The sequence below is a fragment of the Suricata suricatta genome, chromosome 5 (assembly GCF_006229205.1).
Source record: "Suricata suricatta isolate VVHF042 chromosome 5, meerkat_22Aug2017_6uvM2_HiC, whole genome shotgun sequence".
Lineage (NCBI taxonomy): Eukaryota > Metazoa > Chordata > Mammalia > Carnivora > Herpestidae > Suricata > Suricata suricatta.
In genome coordinates, this window is record NC_043704.1 from 13,225,422 (window position 1) to 13,239,201 (window position 13,780).

Below are 13,780 nucleotides of genomic sequence, written 5' to 3' on the forward strand. Positions count from 1 at the left end.
TCCCCCCTCCCCGTACCCATTTTCTCCATCCCTGCGGCTCCCACATGCGTGGGGGCACGCGATTCCCCCCTTTCGTGTAAACTCTGCTTTCTGAGCCTCCCAAGTACACACTATGTTTTCAATCCTTTTCTGAAAACAGGTTGAAGGCTGTAGTGGTTAGAAAGGGCCTGGGCGAAGGAGAGTGTGGGGTTCTGGGGAACGGTGGGCACAGAGCAACGCGGAGGGAAAGCGAGAAGCGTCCCACATTTCAGGATGGCGCGTGGGTTTGGCCCCGGTCTGGGTTGCCAAGTGTATGAGGAAGTGACCTCGAGCTGGAGGCGCAGTGGGGCTGGCGGGCAGTGGGGAGGCTTAGTCTCCCAGCCTGAGCCAGGCTCCGGTAATGCCAGCTGGAAAGATCTGGGTCTTCTCGGTTCTCCCACGATGAGTCATAAACCCAGCTGAGCATGGAAGGAATGGGGCAAGGAAGGGAATGAGTGGGGGACATCAAAAATTAAAGAACTGTGTCATCAAGGCCCCTTAGGCGTCTGCTGGGCTTCTTGGCAGCACAGTGCTTGGCCATGTAGGGCTTTACTTTTGGACTTTCTACATTTTATTTCATTTACTTTAAGAAAAAACCTTTTTTTTTTAAGGTAATCTCTGCACCCTACCTGGGGCTAGAATTTACGACCCCAGGATTATGGGTCAGATGCCCCACTTACAGAGCCAGCAGGGAGCCCTCAATTTCTTGCATTTTATTTCCTTTTTTTGTAGAACTCTTGAAATTAGTCACTGTTGTGAAAATCCGTGAGACAATATCTAGCAGTTATCTGAATGACGCTTTGATGAGTTTCTCGAGACACAGAGACATATTTCTATGTTAACTGAAAAAAGCAGTCTGTAAGTCAGAATCCTGGCCCAAGTGATGTGTGGAAAATGATCGGGGCTCTGGAGGCTCCGTCTGTTAACAGACTCCAACTCTTGAATTCAGCTCAGGTCATGATCTCATGGTTCTCTAGATGGTGCCCCCAGTCCGGCTCTCTGCCGCAGTGAGGAGTCTGCTTGGGATTTTCTCCCTCCCTCTCTCTCTCTCTCTCCCCTTCCTCTGCTTGCATGCATGTGCATGCGTGCTCTCTCTCTCAAAATAAATAAACTTAAAAAAAGAAAAAGAAAGAAAATGGTTGGAGGAAATGTGCCAAACTACCAACATAAAGTAAACACTAGGATTATGAATGGTAACAGTTTTCTTTTTTTATAATTTCTCCCCAAAGGGCATATTTTACTTTTATAATCAAGGGGGGGAAATCATATTAAAGGAAGGGACAAACATGCACCTGTCTCAGCCCAGGCCAGGGAGAACTTGTGATCACTTGGCTGTAGACGTTTTCAGAGGCAGTGACAATGGTCTTGGGGGCGGGGAGATGGTAAGTCCTCCCCCCACCCCAAAGAGAATACTTGTTTCTTCCCAGCTGAGGAATCTCCTTCCAGAGCTCTTCCCTGCAAAAACCTAGAGGGTTTACATTTTTCTTCCAGATGTCCTTCACGGAGTCCTAAAGGGAGATGCCCAGTTTGCTGCTGAGCCGGCCGCCCTGCTGACACCTTACGCACACCATATCCCCAACACGAGTAACTGTCAAGCAGATCATCTTGCAAAGGTCAGTTCTCATGGGTAGCGGGGAGCATTTCCCGTTTCCTGTTCCTCCTGGCTGGAAGACTTTTACTTTTGGGGTCACTGCCAGATGACTGACTTCCACAGAGATCTCCCACCTAAGAGAAGAGGAAGCCAATCTTGCGGGCATTCATGTGAAAGATGTCCTGGCCCCACCGGCCTGTGGCCGGCTCCATGGACGGCCCCCACTGCATCGTGCAGCTCCTGGGTTATTGCACATAACTCGTCCGCGGGGCCCTTTTGGCAGCTTCTCCCTTTTGGAAGGATTTTTACTGAGAAACGACCAAAAGCTTAACTGGAAGGCCCCTCCCTCCCTTGCACAACTCTCTTCCACGCTCATGGAAGGGGCTGCCAGCACTGTGCTCACGTGGTCATGCGCTTCTCTGAAGTCTGCAGAGTAAGTCATTTTAACCACAATGATTATGACCTCTGTTGTCTCTTCCCTCTTTGACTTCTCCTTCAATGTCCGGACTTCTCAAGTAGGGAGATGCGGGCTGCAGCCTTTTTTTTTTTTTTTTGAGTATACTGATAGTATGTATCAACAACAAATCATCAATTCAAAAGAATTGCTTCTAGGGCACCTGGGCGGCTCAGCGGGTTACAAGTTTTGCTCAGGCACTGAGCTCACGTTTGTGGGGTTGAGTCAGGCTCTGTGTTGACGGTGCAGAGCCTGCTTGGGATTCTCTCCCTCCCTCTTTCTCTGCCCCTCAGGCAGCCATGCTCTCCTTCTCTCTCTCAAAATAGAGAGTTTTATTAAACTAAAAAAAAAAAAAAAAAGAAACTTCTGATCTGTCAGTACTAAACACTTTGAGAAACTATGCTAGAAGAAAGACTTTCTGTCCTTTAGACAGAGCATATTACAAAAGGTTGTCATGTGTAGAAGCAAAGATTACACAATCAAATTTGTATGTAAAAGGGTGATAGAGAGGCAGTCAATTAATACAGGCATTTTATTTTTCTGAATTTTGCAATGTTACGGGTATCTGGCAGCTTTAAGAAATCTGTAGCCTGTGACTTATTTTCTCCTTGTAAGTAAATACTTTGGTATCTAATTTTATATTCTCAGTTGTTTATTCTTTAATACACAATGTACAATTAATATAATGATTGATATATAATAATATATTAATATGTAAGTCATTATATAAATAAATATAAATGTGCAAATACAAATCAGTTAATAATTGATAATATTGTATAAACTTCAGCCTTACAAAACCCAAATTCCTTCTTCTTTTTCCATTAATTTGCTACCTTCCAACCAGTTTATCTTTCCGAAATGTTTTCCTTATGCTAATAATCTGGAGGTGCTCCCCTTGTCTCCCTTTGGGGGGTAGCTGAGGGGTGACAGAAAGAAGCCAACACTGGTTGATGGCCAGTGGGCTTCTCCTTGCCTTGTATCCCTCAGTCCTCCCAGTGAAGGGGGTTATGAATCCCATTTCACAGATGAGGAGACTGAGGCCCAGAGAAGTAAGTAACTTGCCCTGCGGTGGATTTTCATGGTGTCAGTTTTGCTAAGGTGTAACTGTATTTCCTCGAGTTTCCCTTCCTGCATAGTTTCCAGTTAGCATGGGGAAGAGAAGGATGTTTCTCTACAAGGTTTGTTTGGAAGGTTCACCCATATTCCTTCATTCTGGGGAGGCGTTGCTGCAATTCATCGCATTGTGGCTTATCTGCCCGCATCCTGGATGGCTGGGGTCACGGCCAGGCTCCAGGCTCCTCCAGGTCCCGCTGGACCGCTGGACGGTCTGCGACAGCCTCCCGGTCTCCCGCATGACAGAGTGCGCCAGCTTTTCCTGCAGGACCCCTGTGCTGTCATCCACGCTGGGGGCCTGGAGCCGGTGAGAGATGGGCTGACGGTGGTCCCTGCCCAGCCTTAGCCTCCGGCGTGTCCTTGGTGCCGTCCAGCCTCCTCTTCCTGACCACCCGTACTCAGAGCCACGGCCCTAGACACTGGGGAACCAGCCCCACCCAGACTGCGTAGCCGACTCACACAGCAGCCCAGGGTCCAACCCCTCCCTCTGTCTCAACCACACACTCCACACCTTACCTGGTGCCTCTACTTCTCTGACTCAAACCTGACGGACCCATCCTCCAAGCCGCAGGACCGTCACATGGTGGGAAGGCTCTTGACCAGTCCTGCTTGGCTGCAGGGCCCTTGCGTCTCACTCCAAACAGCATGCCCCCTGGGGTTTCAGTCCCGCTGTCACCGGGCCTGCCTCTGGCCCCTGATTATGTGGCTTCCCGACAAGACCTGCTGGTCCAACCGGCATCTTTGCTGACGTAAGTCCCCAGGGTCCCCAGGCGCTCCCTCTCATCCGATGCCACCTGCCCCACTTCCTTCACCTCTCACCCCACTTGTACCCCAAATTCTAAAACTCCATCTCTTGCTGGACCTCCCACTTGCTGAGAATTTTTTTTGCCTTCCCTGACCTCCGCCTTCTGTTCCACAGGCTCCCATGAGCTTGACCTTCACTGAGACGGCTGATTCCAAAATGCGGGGGAGAGGGGTGAGTGTGTCCGGTAGATTCAGACAGAGCAGCAAGAGCTCTGAGCCCAGAGAAAGCCCTGAGCACGGCTAAGTGGGGACTCGATTTGTCACCAGGAGTCCTCTGTTCTGAGAAGTGCCAACAGCAAGGTCAAAGAGATAGGCATAGAAGTAAGAGGACAAGTTCACGTCAGGGGTCTTGTGACTGGAGCCTGTCTTCTCACTGTGTCCGTCACTGGGTCCCCTTTCCCCTTCCTGCAAATTTGCTTTTCTGGCTCCCCCTTCCCGTGGGGCCCCACAGAACCTCATTCCAAAAATCCACACTCTTTTCTCCTTTACCACCTTTTATGGGGAACCCTTGCAGAGTGACTGTCACAAAGTACATTATGCATTCCCTTCCTCTGTAAAACAGGATGGGAAGTATCTAGAAATTTGGCAGAGAGGAAGAAATTCAATGGGTCCTTTAGCACTTTTTTTTAAAAATAATTTTTTAAAAGTTTCTTTTGAGAGAGACAGAGAGAATGTGAGCAGGGGAGGGGCAGAGAGAGGGAGGGAAAGAATCCCAAGCAGGCTCTGCAAGGTTAGCGCAGAGCCTGATGTGGGACTCGAACTCACAAAACTGTGAGATCATGACCTGAGCAGAAATCAAGACTCGGATGCTTAACCAACTGAGCCACCCAGGCACCCCTCACATTTTTTTAAAAAGTAGGCTTCATACCTAGCATGGAGCCCAACACGGGGCTTGAACTCATGATCCCAAGATCAGGACCTGGGCTGAGATGAAGAGTCAGACACTCAGTTGACTGAGCTACCTAGGTGCCCATATATGGCTCCTTTTAATCTTTCTTTTTTTAAAGTTATAATTTATTTATTTTGAGAGACAGAGAGAGTCCATGCGGGGGAGGGGCAAGAGAAAGGAAGAATCCCAAGTAGGATCCACGCTGTCAGCACAGAGCCTGACGTGGGGCTCGAACTCCCAAAACTGTGAGATCATGACCTGAGCCAAAATCAAGAGTCAGACATTTAACGGACTGAGCCACCCTGGTGTCCCTCCTTTTAACCTTTTAAAAAAGAGAAAATATGCCTATTTTTAGGTACATGCCAACTCTTTAATATTCCTGACCCTGGTGAGTCCCCAGGAAAAGCCCAGCAAGCCCAGGGTTGGGGCCCAGGGCTTTGGGAAGGTGTCAGTGGGAACTGAAAGGCCTGGGGTGGAGATTTCTTCACGGGACCCAGGCCAGGGTTTGTATAAATCCCAGCAAACTGGGAGTTTTGCTCACATTCTCCAATAAGAAGAGGCACCATTTATTGAGACCTTAGCCTATATCATATCCTTCCCTCCTCATAACCAACAAACATTTATCTTTTTTTAAAGTAGGCTCCATGCTGGGCACGGAGTCCAACATGGGACTTGAACTCATGACCCTGCGATCAAGACCTGAGATGAGATCAAGAATCACACACTCAACCGACTGAGCCATACAGGCGCCCCCCCCACTCCGTCCCTCCAAGGTATGTTTATCTTGTTTTCTGACTGGACCTTTTGAAAACGCTTGGTACATCAGGGTAATTTTCAGCCTTATGAATACTTCCAGAAAATGCTTCCAGAAAATACAAATTCCCAGCCTGCCTTACTTAGTCTGAGCCAATCTTCTACTATACACCTTTTCTGGACCAGAAATCATGAAAGTGTTCACGTTACAAGAACCAACAAGAGTTCCTCTCAGACCCCAGTTCAGTAATTTTTCATGAGGGAAGTCATATAATCAAGATAATTTTCAAATACATATTCTAAAAGTTAAAAGCGTTTATTTTTTCAAAAAAATTGTTATCGTTTATTTATTTTTGAGAGACAGAGAGAGACAGAGTGGGAGAGAGGGGAGAGGCAGAGAGGGAGATACAGAACCTGAAGCAGGCTCCAGGCTCCGAGCTGTCAGCACAGAGCCCAGACGCGGGACTCGAACCTACAAATTGCGAGACCGTGACCTGAGTCAAGTCGGATGCTTAACTGACTGAGTCACCCAGGTGCCCCTTAAAATCATTTATTATTCTCCTTTCCTGTGCAGACATCTATATGAATATCCTTTCAGATATATTCTTTGCCTTGTCCATTGTTTTTCCCCTCGTTTTCGAAACCTACATTTGGGCCTTCACAAAACCCCAGAGAAATCATTCATTTGCCCCCAGTAAGGTTTCTCAAGTAAGTCAGAACATCGGGCTTCTTTCCCTGTGGCTGGAATTGTGTCCTGCAGCGTGGCGACGCGGCTCTGCCACCAGCAATGCTGACTGGTGACTTCGGAGGGACATAAGACAGGCGCTGTAGGGCCCGGGACTCCATCCCTGCAGGGCGGGGGGCGGGGGGGGGTCTGCTGCCCTGATCCACGCACAGACTTTCTGAAACGTGACCCTTGCTGTTTCCTAGATAAGCTCTGCGACTGAGAGCACAGCGTCCATCGCAAGGAAGCCCCACGAGTCTTCACTTCAGTTCTAGCACCTTTGTTTTATGAGCTCGGCCTCGCACGTCTACATGGCCAGAGGTGGGGACCCCGTCTCTTAGCTCGGGCTGCCAAACAAAATACCGTAGACTGGGTGCTGTGAACGGCAGGTCTTCATTTCTCACAGTTCCGGGGCTGGGAGTCCGACGGCAGGCTGCTGGCATGGTCGGGTGGTGGTAGAGCCAGAAGGCCACCAGTTCTATCACAAGGTCCCATCCTTATGTCCTCGTCTGCTTGCCGCCCAGAGACCCTGCCTCCAGACACTGTCACAGTGGGGAGCTTAGGGCTTTAACATGAATTATAACACCCCCCCCCACATACACACACAAACACACGAAAGGCATTGTTCTCCCAGGTAAACAAACTTAGAGTATACACTTTTAAAGTTTATTTATTTAGAGAGAGAGACACCGAGTGAGGAAGGGGGCAGAGAGAGAGAGGGAGAGAAAGAGAATCCTAAGCAGGCTCTGCACTGTCACCACACCAAGGCCAATGTGGGGCTTGAACTCATGAACCGTGAGATCATGGCCTGAGCCAAAATCCAGAGTTGGAGGCTTAGCTGAGCCACTCAGGCACCCCTAGGTTATACATTAAAAAAAAAAAACATTTATTCATTTTTGAGAGACTGGGAGAGACAGAGTGTGAGCGGGAGAGGAGAGGGAGACACAGAATCCGAAGCAGGCTCCAGCCTCTGAGCTGTCAGCATAGAGCCGGACTCGGGGCTCGAACTCATTAGCCACCCAGCCTCCTTGTTTGTGACCCTCTCCACCCATTTTGCTCCTCGCCTCCACCTCTAGCCACCACCAATCTGTTCTCTGGACCTCTGAGTTTGGTTTTCTTTTTTTCTTTTTTTAGATCCCACATATAAGTGAGATCATATGGTATTTGTCATTCTCTGACATATTGCACTTAACTTAATGCCATTAAGGTCCATTCATGTTGTCACAAATGACAGGATTTCCTTTTTTTAATGGTTGAACAATATTCTATTGTATATATACAACACATCTTTATCCATCCATCCATCCATCCATCCATCCATCCATCCATCCATTCATGGACACATCTCCTTTACATTCCTGCCAACCCCCTCCCCCTTATAAGGGGTCTCATGCCCCCATTGGGCCCACCTGGGTAATCTAGGGTAATCTCCCCGCCCCCAGGTCCTTAACTTAATCATATCTGCCAAGTCCCTTCCACAGGTGTTGGGGGTTAAGGCATGGGCTTCTTGGGGACCATTATTCAGCCCTGTGCAGCCCTGACACATCTCAGCACCTCCGCCTTGGACTCTTGTACTGCTTCCACTGCGCACTGTCCCCTCACCTGGTGCACGCACACCCCCAAAGTCCAGTCCCCTGAGGCCGGCCACCAGACCAACACTCCTTTTTCCCCCCCAAATCCAAAGGCAGCGGCCCTAGCAGGGCTCTGCTTCTTGGGGGTGGCATTCATCCTTTTCTTGTTAAGTTCAGTGCACTCTGGACTTGGTCACTGTAAAAACCTACATTTAAAAAAAAAAGGGACAGAAGGATTTGTCATTGTTTCCTGTGGCTTGGGGTTAGGGCGGGTGGGGGTGGACAGGATTTCTGCATCACTCAGAGTGATCTGTATGTATTCATTTGTAACGAGGCTGCAGCTTTATTTTCTTTCTTTTAATGTTTGCTTATTTGAGAGAGAGAGAGAGAGAGAGAGAGAGAGAGAGAGAACGAGTGGGGCAGGGGCAGAGAGAGGGGGACAAACGGTCCAATGGGCTGTGCACTGACAGCAGAGAGCCCAATGTGGGGCTCAAACTCACCAACCATGAGATCAAGACCTGAGTTGAAGTCAAAGGCTTAACTGACTGAGTCACCCGGGTGCCCCAAGGCTACAACTTTCTGTTTGCAAAGAGGCGCTGGCTGGGCGGTGACCCGGGAGGTGCCGGCGGGTCTGGGGCCCGCTGGTGGGCGTGTAGGAAACCCCTGTCCTGCCCTCTCTGATTTTCTCCTGCGTGTCTTCCTTGTTCTCACGCGACTGCCACATTCACCACACTTCTGACACGGGTCACCAAATGTGTGTGCGGTTTTCCCCATACCAAGCAGTCCTGCGTGACACTGGCTGGGTGGCCTGCAGGGTGACTCCGTTCTGACATTATCTACCCGGAGACCGTGTCGGATCCCACGGGGCCAGGGCTCCATCCCACACGACTGCCCCCATCGGATTTCAGATGCCACTTGTACATAGTAGGTCCCCAGGTGCCCCACCACTTTTGTCTGACTGGGCTGCAAATCCAAGTTCACCCTCTCTTCGGGCTCGGTTGGTTAATTTGCTGGAGCAGCTCAGAAAAGCGAGGGAAACACTTTCTTAGGTTTACCAGCTGATTGAAGGACATGGTGAAGGGTACAGATGAACGGCCGGATGAAGAGATCCGTGGGGAGAGGCCTGGGGGGGGCCCTGAGTGCAGGAGCCGCCGCCCCCGCGGAGTTGGGATGTGTCACCCCTCCCATCATCGGATGCGTGGGCCAACCCGGGAGCTCTCCCAGCGTCATTCTATCCAGAATTCTTATGGAGGTTCCCTCACGTAGGCACGATCAATCATTAACTCTGGAGAGAATGTTTCAGCCCTTCTTCCTTCTTAAGAGAAAATTCCAACCTTCTAAATGTGGCCTGTTCTTTCTGGTGACCAGCTGTCATCCGGGGGCTGACCCCAAGCCCACTCAGAGTCACCTCAGGAGAACAAAAGACACTCCCATCACCCAGGAAATGGCTTCCGGAACTCTGTGCCAGGAGCCGAGGCAGAGATGAACACATCTCTTCTAACGTCTTGCAGCGGTGAAGAGGAGGAATGATCAGCAAGAGCAGGGTTTCTTTACTTCCTTCCCCTCCACAGACCCTGCGTTTTGGGCACACATCCCCCTTGAAGAAACTCAGGCCAAAGCTCAGACTTCCAGAAGCTGCTGTGTGATGTGATAATGCGGATCGCTGGAGTCAGCACACTGGCTTAGCTTGGGCAATACCTGTGAAGTATCAGCTGAATCCCACTTCTCAGTGGAGAAAAGAAAGAAAGAAGGAGAGAAAGAAAGAAAGAAGGAAAGAAAGAAAGAAAGAAAGAAAGAAAGAAAGAAAGAAAGAAAGAAAGAAAGAAAAAAAGAAAGAAAGAAAGAAAGAAAGAAAGAAAGAAAGAAAGAAAGAAAGAAAGAAAGAAAATCAATGCTTGTACCTCATTCTTCAGAATTCTGAGGCAGCTTAGAATAATAAATATACTGTATGGTTGTTTCCTGCTTTTTAAAAATGTTTACTTATTTTTGAGAGGGAGGTGGAGTAGGAGCAGAGAGAGGGAGACAAAGGACCTGAAGTGAGCTGTGCGCTGACAGCAGTGAGTCTGATGCAGGGCTTGAACCCACGAACTGAGAGATCATGACCTGAGCCAAAGTCGGATGCTCAACCGACTGAGCCACCCAGGTGCCCCTGGCTGTTTTTTCTTAACACTTGTATTTCTTTTTTCTTTTTTTTTAAATGTTTATTTATTTTTGAGAGAGAGAGAGAGAGAGAGAGAGAGAGAGAGAGAGAGAGAGAGAGAGAATGTGAGTGGGGGAGGGGCAGAGAGAGAGGGAGACACAGAATCTGAAACAGGCTCCAGTCTCCGAACTGTCAGCACAGAGCCCGATGCAGGGCTCGAACCCACAAACCGTGAGATCATGACCTGAGCTGAAGTCAGATGCTTAACCACCTGAGTCACCCATGTTTATCTTAACGTAAGGATTCGTGAATAAAAAAGAACACATGGTACAGAATATTAGATAAGAAGTTATAGTCTAGGGCAAAAGTATGAGTGTAGGAAATGAAGGCAGAGAATGTGTTGTGGGGGGAGGCAGTATGTCCACGTGTGTCCTAAAGTCCACATTTACTAAAATCAGCTTCCTAGCAGCCAAAATACACCCCAGGCTACTAAACGTCCAAAGGTGCATTAAGAAAGGCAGTCAGGAGCACCTGGGTGACTCAGTCAGTTAAGAGTCCGACTTCAGCTCAGGTCACAATTTCATGGTTTGTGGGTTCCAGTCCCTCATTGGGCTCTGTGCTGGCAGCTCAGAGCCAGGAGCCTGCTTCGGATTCTGTGTCTTCCTCTCTCTCTCTGCCCCTCCCCCACTTGCACTCTCCCTCAAAAATATATAAACATTAAAAAAAAAGGCAGTTATGGGGCGCCTGGGTGGCTCAGTCGGTTAAGTGTCCGGCTCCGGCTCAGGTCATGATCTCACGATTTGTGAGTTCGAGCCCTGCCTCAGGCTCTGTGCTGACTGCTAGCTCAGAGCCTGGAGCCTGCTTTGGATTCTGCATTTCCCTCTCTCTCTGACTCTCCCCTGATCACGCTGTCTCTCTCTGTCTCTCAAAAATAAATAAACATAAAAAAGTCCCACTTAAAAAAAAAAATTTTGAAAAAGGCAGTTAAAAACACCCTCATTTTGCTTCAGGTGTGCCTTCTGCTCTAGACAATGGCTACTTTTGTACTGGTCGGCGTTTAGCACACCTGCTAACTTACAATGGAATAGAAAACGGGACCAGCCTTCATTATTATTTTTGTCCTAGCTGTAATAACAGTATTCGCTCATTGTGGTGAATCTAAAATACAGAAAAATAATAAAGAAGAGAAAAATCCCCCCAGAATTTTACAACCCAGAATCCACCGCAGCTTACATTTAGAAACTCCTAGATTCTTGAGGAGCAGTAAATGGCCAGGAGGCAGCATTACATCCTGTTTTTGAGAAGATTGTCCAAACCACACTCAGGATGGGCTGGAAGGGGATCTTGCTTCTCACATGCCCGTGTTTCATGATCGTGTAAACATCAGGCCGCCTATAGTTGCATGACATGCTACAGACCCACGGTCTTGACTTTGCAAAGCCCAGAACACGATGCGGGGCCTGGGGACAAAAGACGCCAGGCGTGGCATATGCATTCTCCAGCAGTCCCCTGGCTCTGGGCCCGGGTTGGCTAACTCCCTCCGTGTGTGTCCTGCAAAGTCACAGACATGCGGCCAAGCTGCTGCCTGGGGCTTCTCTTACACGTCGTGGGTGTTACACGCCAGTGAACTTCCCTTCTCTTGTAGTCTTATTATGGTGATCATGAACTTTCATCTTGTCTTGGAAACCTCAAACATCAGTTATGTGACTTACTGGGTGTCCATAGAGAACAGGTCAAAACAAAACAAACACAAATTCGTTTCGGTACAGTTTGTTGGTGAAGGCGGGAACAGAAAGAGTCTGGGGAGGGCAAACGGTGCTCGGAAAGCACACGTTGTGTCCCTCTCTCTCCCCAGCTCCCTTTCCCCCTTCCCCTCCCCATGGTCCTCTGTTAGGTTTCTCCTGTTAGACCTATGAGTGCAAACATATGGTATCTGTCCTTCTCTGCCTGACTTAGTTCGCTTAGCATGACACACTTTTGAATGCTGAAAATGAACCGTGGAGGGAGGGAGGGGGATGATGGTCATGGGGGGGGCACTTGTGGGGAAGAGCACTGGGTGTTCTATGGAAACCAATTTGACAGTAAACTATTAAAAAATAAAAAAATAAATAAAAAGTATGGGCTTCTCAGGCTAAAGAGTTTTATGGTAATCGAGATTTTTAAAAGCCCATAGAGTTAAAAGTGTGACTTTAAATCATGAGAGACTCTTGAATACTGAAAACAAACTGAGGACTGAAGGGGGGAGGGAGGGGAAGGGGGGGTGATAGGCATGGAGGACAGCACCTGTGGGGAAGAGCACTGGGTGTTCTATGGAAACCAACTTGACAATAAACTATAGATAAATAAAAAAATGAATAAAATAAAAAAAAAGAAAGCACAGGTTGTTTTCAGTTCACTCCTTTCCTTCCTTTTTTCCTTCCCTCTCCCTTCTTTCCTTCCTTCTTTCTTTCTTTCTTTCTTTCCTTCCTTCCTCTCTTCCTTCCTTCCCTCCCCCTTCTCTCCTTATTTCTTTCTTTCCTTCCTTCCCTCCTTCATTCATTCTTTTCTTCCCTCCCCTTTCTTTTCTTCCTTCCTTCCTTCCTTCTCTGGTTCATTTAACACAGGTTTATTGAGCATCTACTCCACGCCGGGCCCTGTCCTGAACACAAGAAACAAGAACTCTGAGCTTGAGGAGCCTGCATTTCAATGGCGGGGACAGGACTCCAAGGCCAGCTAACACACACAGCATCTGGTGTCTCAGACCACGCTGGACGCTCTGCTGAGAGGCTGAGGAGTCGAACAGGATTCTGTCCCAGGAGACTCTCCTTGGGTCTGCCGTCGTGGATTCTGTAGGAGCCCTCCTGTCTCTCTCTGTCCCGGTGCCAGTGCTAGGTCCTGAGGTGGCATGGAGAGTAGGGAAGCCCTGGCTGGAGCTGAGGTGGCCCTTCGGCTGTGCCCAAGAAGGACTGACTCGCTCAGCTTTTCAAAGTCCCCAGCTGTAACTCGAGGGAAATCCTTAGTGGACCCAGGCATCCACAGGGGTCCTGCGTCAGCCTCCAGCCCCTCAGCAGGCTGCCTGGCTCCACCCCATGTGGCCTCGGGCCAGGGGAAGGGAGGGCCCTTGTTTTCGACCTGGCCTCTTCTGCCAAGGTTCCCCACCCCCGCCCCCGCACTCCCAGAGGAAACAGCATTGACATCTCCGCAAATGCAAAACAGAAGAGACTGTTTCTGTTCCACGAACTAAATTCCTCTTTAGTCCTTCACTTGAATGCAGATTGGTCTCATTTCTAAGAATCAAAAATACAAAGCTTCTGGGCAACTTTGCTTTTAGAAATGGTAGGTGAAGGGCCGCACAGGTGGCGGTGGGAAAGAATAAGGAAAGATGATAATCCCAGTTAGGAGGGGAAAGTTGACTAGAAAGTGAAGTGTGCTTTGTTGTTACCTTTTAAAAAGTGTATTTATTTACTTGAGGGGGAGGGACAGAAGGAGAGGGAGAGGGAAGAGAGAGAGAGAGAGAGAGAGCGCGAGCGAGACAGACAGACGACAGACAGAATCCTAAGCAGGCTCCAGCAATGTCAGCACAGAGCCCAGTGGGGGACTGGATCTCACAAACCATGAGATCATGACCTGGGCTGAAATCAAGAGTCAGTAGGTCAACAAACAGAGCCCCCCACGGAGCCTCCACTTTGTTGTTACTTAAAAAAAATTGCAATGTAAGAGCTGTTGCTTGCTCAGTATTTG

The 13,780-nt window shown here is 48.8% G+C and overlaps 2 long non-coding RNA genes across 4 annotated transcripts; both read left to right on the forward strand.

Moving 5' to 3' along the window:
* Positions 1–21: 21 nt before the first annotated feature.
* Positions 22–5,535, forward strand: LOC115291539. 2 transcript variants are annotated; one of them, XR_003908511.1, is made up of 3 exons: positions 22–2,042; positions 4,099–4,155; positions 5,509–5,535. It is a non-coding gene; the product is annotated as an uncharacterized LOC115291539 (long non-coding RNA). The 2 variants fall into 2 exon arrangements; XR_003908512.1 differs by having other exon boundaries at positions 5,512–5,528.
* Positions 5,536–5,549: 14 nt separating this feature from the next.
* On the forward strand, positions 5,550–13,540 carry LOC115291538. Of its 2 annotated transcripts, none has more exons than XR_003908509.1 (3): positions 5,550–5,645; positions 6,556–6,670; positions 12,664–13,540. It is a non-coding gene; the product is annotated as an uncharacterized LOC115291538 (long non-coding RNA). The 2 variants fall into 2 exon arrangements; XR_003908510.1 differs by lacking the exon at positions 12,664–13,540 and adding an exon at positions 9,289–9,722.
* Positions 13,541–13,780: the final 240 nt, after the last annotated feature.